Source organism: Mastomys coucha, unplaced genomic scaffold, assembly GCF_008632895.1.
Source record: "Mastomys coucha isolate ucsf_1 unplaced genomic scaffold, UCSF_Mcou_1 pScaffold21, whole genome shotgun sequence".
Lineage (NCBI taxonomy): Eukaryota > Metazoa > Chordata > Mammalia > Rodentia > Muridae > Mastomys > Mastomys coucha.
Genome location: NW_022196904.1, coordinates 94,559,634 through 94,564,391, shown reverse-complemented (window position 1 = coordinate 94,564,391; position 4,758 = coordinate 94,559,634). Strand labels below are relative to the sequence as shown.

Sequence of the window (4,758 nt, the reverse complement as noted above, 5' to 3'; positions counted from 1 at the left end):
CTTCTGTGTGTGTGTGTGTGTGTGTGTGTGTGTGTGTGTGTGTGTGTGTTTGTAGAAGGAGCTTGTTATCTATCGGAATCTAGAACCTGGCTTCCATGTAATTGGTCAGGAAAGAAGAAGAGAAGGAACAAGGGGAAGAGAAGGGCAGCATAGCCGTACCTCAGGCCTTCTAATGGGTGACTAAGCTTTTTGGAGCCTCATTTCCTCAGGTGAAAACAAGAGTCTCAGCATCCACTTCAAAAAGTTATTTGGAAGATTCAGAAAGAAAATTGACAAGTTTTTCAACTACTAACTTAACTAACTGTGTTTCGCTTCTATGCTGGGTCTTGGAAGTTTTCACCTAATATCTGAGTTCCCTTGCTGAGCTTCCCTGCCTTCAAACTACTTTCTGAGTTTCCCTCTCCACCTTTTTGCCATCTCCAACTTCGTTAGTCTCCTCTTCAACCTGGGCAGCAATCACTGGAGTCCAGCTTTGGTAGTCAGTTCACAGGTAAACACCACAGGCACAGAGACTTGATCTGTCTGAGCCACTGTCTATCTCTGGGCTTTGGTGAGTTTGGCACACGGTAGGCCTTAAATATTTGCTGACTGCATCTATTCGAGGATCGCATCACACACATGCCCTGTATCCTCTCCTTCCTTCCCCATTTTTTTCATTCCTACAAGCCTTCAGGCTGCCAGGTTCCCTCAACCCTCATACTCTGGGGGTCCACGTGCATCTAACCCGGAGTGTCAGTTAACTTATTTCTGAGAGCTCTTCCTCTGCTAGCCCACCCTGAGCACAGTGCCAGATTCATTCTCCTAAACTTTGACTGTTCTTCCTTACTCCGTGCCTGAAGGGCTATGTAAAGCCATTATTTTGGCTTTCTGAGCCCTGCATCAGAGAGGCAGTTGGGTTAGCAAAAAGCCTTGCTGTCCATCAAAACTGATTTCTACATGTCTTTGTGTTCCCATCTCCTAGCCTCAGATTCCTTGTCTGTGGAATAACACTTATTCTGGAGTGTGATGGGTGCATCACATAGCAGTACCAGTGAGCAGTAGCCAAACCTTCATGCTAAGGAGTCTGCGCTATTTCATTTAACTCTCACATCAGCCAGGCAGGCGCTTTGGTTCGCATTTTACAGATGAGGAAATGAAGGCTTATAGAGGTTAGTCAGGCAAGAAGTCTCCAGTTTATCATCTCGGCACTTAGGAGACCCTGTCTGGGAAAAAAAAAAAAAGTGGTGTTGCTGGAGTCTATGCCACTCTCCTGCCCTGCTGCCTGGGACATAGTCTCCCTGTTGTAGGAATGCAGTAAACACGCATTAATATCTATGCTGAGCCTAATCTGGTTTGTGCCTTGATGTGAGTTGGCGCATTCTCTCTGGTTTCCCACTGCGGAACCACTCTCCTGATGTTGCTCTTTCCATCTTTGCCTCTCCTGACAGCATTGGGCACAGTTGATCTTCCCCCTCCTTTTGAGGGTTCCTCCTTCACTTCTAGATGCTGTCTCCAGGAAGAGGAACAGTCTCTCGGCTTCCCTTTCTTTGTGACTGTTGGCAGAGGTTGGGCCTGGGTTCTTCTCACTCTCTGCACCCTATCAGATTGGCATCTCCACACTCACAGAATTCAGTCATTCCACAGTTTGTCCACATCCATATCTCTCCTGAAGCCCAGCCTGCAGATCCAATTTTGTGTGGGACGTCTCCATGGGGAGATCTCAACAAGTACTTCCCAAATGGCTTTTCTTCTTCAGGACCCTAATAGCACCACCTGACACCCAAGTCAGAACCCCAGGAGAGTGTCGAGCTTCTCCATTCCTTCAGCCTTCCTGCAGAGCCCTCAGCCAGGTCCTGTCCGCTTCGTTTCCTCCCATCTTCCGTATCTCTGTTCTTTCAGCTCTCCCCTCACTAACCTGTGTTATTACTGACTCCTCATACCTGGTCTCCCTCTTCCTCCAGATTCGTTGCCCTCACCATCCTGCCGGGGCGCTCCACTCAGCTTCCCTGCAATTTCTCCCCCTGTTTTTCCTCTTCTAAGTTGCAATGCTGCATGGAGTATGTATAGTCCTGAGATCAGATTAGGGAGACATTAACTCAGGAAGATTGTTTTGCTCTGAGCCTCCATTTCCTCACTGGGAACTGGAAGCCGGGATTCCTTCCTTGCTGGGTTGTTACGATGATTAAATGAGATACTGTCTGTGAACTGCCTGGCACGGGGCCCAGCACACAGTGAAAGCTCAGAAACAGACCCTCCTCTGCTTTCCTCTCCCTTCCTCAGCCTCTCCCTGGAGTGCCTCTTGGAAACACATCCTTGGTAGGACAGAGCCAGGCCTTGGCAGTGCCCTGTCCATTGCCTGGGGTAGGGGTGGGTGGCGATTGTCTTGTGGATGTCCAGAAAGCTACTCTAACAGCCGTCCTCTCCCACCACCTCTCTCCCCGTTCTGCTCCCTCCCCAGCAGCCCTGGTTTGACTGTTCCTGCTTCCACTCCTTCCTTGGTTGTAGAATTTGCTCTCTGATGGGCCTACTTCCTCCATCCTCCCACCAGAACTCTCACCTCTCCTCCTTTCTTTATGCCTAGCCTGGATCCACATCTCCCTCTGCTTACTGAGGCTTCTCTCTTGTTCTTCCACTTCTAGCTCAGCTGCCGTTTATAGCCCCCCTCCTCACCACTGTTGTCTTTCTGGCCCTGCCCATCGCTGGCCCTGGGACAGGAAGTTGAGGGAGGAGGCCTAGGCAGTGCCAGCTCTCCTAGCATGCTTCCCCTTCGGTACCTCTGGGCCACTCCTATACTTCCTCCTGGAGAGATTCTTCCTTCCCTTGTGGTCCCTCTGGTCCTCCCCACAGCCCACCTTTCTTTCCTCTCCCATGTTTCAGCTTGCTCCCAGGCCTTGTAGACACACAAGCTGGGGACAGAAGGGGGGAGCTCTGTTAGCAAGGGGGGAATTGACATCACGTTTCAGGCCCCAATGAACAGTCTTGCCCCTCCCCCTCTTAATGAGAACCAGCTGTGGTTCCAGAGGCCCAGATGTGGGGATAGAGGGGGGAGAGCGGGATGGAGTCAGGACCAAGTAACAGGACTGAGGACAAAGTGAGGGCATGTGGTGAGGCAGCACTGGGTGGAAGAAGAGATGTAACAGAGCTTGACAGGAGGCAGGACAGACTGGTGACAGAGGCAGAATAGATAGGACAGACCTGGAAAGGAAAGAAAGGAGAATCGGGAGGAGGAGCATGTGTTAGGGAAAAGACAGTGAGAAACACTGGGCAGATGGGAGGCATGGTGCTCCAGAAGAGGCTGGAGAGAGGATGAGACGGTCTCCAGAGAGAGTCTGGAGTTCGAGTTTGGAACTGGAAGCTGTGGAGCAGGAAGTGATGAGGCATAGTCCAGACAGAGGCCCTAGGGACCTGGAGGTCACAGCTGCAGCCACAGAGCTGACCACGAGTGCCCCGGCAGCATGTGTGAGAGCATGCCTGCGTGTGGGTGGGTCTGCAAGTGTGTACGCGCGTGCCTGCTGTGTCAGTCCCCATGAAGTAGTCAGTGGGTTTGCCCGGGCAGGGAGAAATGTGTGTATGCGTGTGCTTGTGTGTTTATTGAGAATGTGTATGTGTCTCTATGTATGAGATCCATGCAAAAGTGGCTTTCTCTGTACATGTGGGTTATATATGTCTGAATCAATATATGATTGTGTATGAAAATGGGTTTCTGAACGCATGTGTTGAGGGGTATCTATTTATAACCTGGTTGTGTGTTAAAGTAAATCTTTGTGTAGAAGTGCATGTTGAGTATGTCTCTAGCATGTGAGCAGACTGGCCATGAAAAGCTCTGTGTGAGCCTCTCTATCAGTGTTCTGAGTGTGCTAGCATGTGTAGGGGCCTGTGTTCTGTGTGAGCCTTTGTGTATTCAGAGTTGAGAGTGCCCTGGGGGAGTCTGCAGTGGCTAGAGGTCTATATTAGGTAAGAAGAGGTTGTAGAAGTCTGTAATTTGGAAGAAGGGGCTATTTTTACACAGGGGATCCACCTGGGCCTGTATCCCTCCACTCCAAGTCTACTTCATGGGAACTTTTACCTCCTACGATTGACTTATTCTATCAATTCAGAAAATTTGTTGACCGTGTATTATGGCCATATTCCATATAAATGTGAGTAAGACAATCTTCAGTCTCTTGTACAAATTGAATAGAAAGACAAATCTTTGCAGAGTGTGATAAGAACATGGAACTCATTGTGCATGATCTTCTCTCACCAAGATCTACTTACTGCTTTCTGTCCAGTGACTGATGAAATGAAGAGAGCTGCCCTTAACCCTTACCAGTCTCTGCGCTTAGATCCAACCATTTCACAAACTAATAATGAGACTGGATTCAAAATCTTGCTCTTTAAAAATACTGTGTGTATGAATGTGTGGTATATGCACACGTGTCTGTGCAGGCACATGTATGTTTGCATGCTCTATCACTCTCCTTCTTGTTCTTTTGAGACAGGGTCTCTCACTGGACCTGGAACTAGGTTGGTGGCCAGCAAGCCCTGTTTCTCCTCTTGTCTTTGTTCCCCACAGTTCAAGACTTAGAGGCACATGTGTATTTTTTTAATGTGGGTTCTGAAATCTGAACTCAGTTTCTCATGCTTGTGCAATGCTTGTCCTGCAAGCACTTTTACACACTGACCCATCTCTCCAGGCTCCTTACTCACTCCCATGTTTTTTACTGCCTTATGAATATGGGAGAGATGGGACTTACAAGTGTAAGTTAAGGTCACGAACACACCTATCTTCAGGGACTA

General features: G+C 48.9%; 1 long non-coding RNA gene across 2 annotated transcripts in view; it reads right to left on the bottom strand.

Moving 5' to 3' along the window:
• Positions 1-2,642, bottom strand: part of LOC116102740 — a 3,217-nt gene extending 575 nt beyond the window's left edge. The window contains exons 1-3 of one of the 2 annotated variants that reach the window (XR_004123265.1): positions 2,537-2,642; positions 1,048-1,202; positions 160-234 (exon numbers count right to left, since the gene is read on the bottom strand). This is a non-coding gene — a long non-coding RNA (uncharacterized LOC116102740). The remainder of the gene's footprint in view (positions 1-159; positions 235-1,047; positions 1,203-2,536) is intronic. The other variant, XR_004123266.1, reaches the window with a different exon arrangement.
• Positions 2,643-4,758: the final 2,116 nt, after the last annotated feature.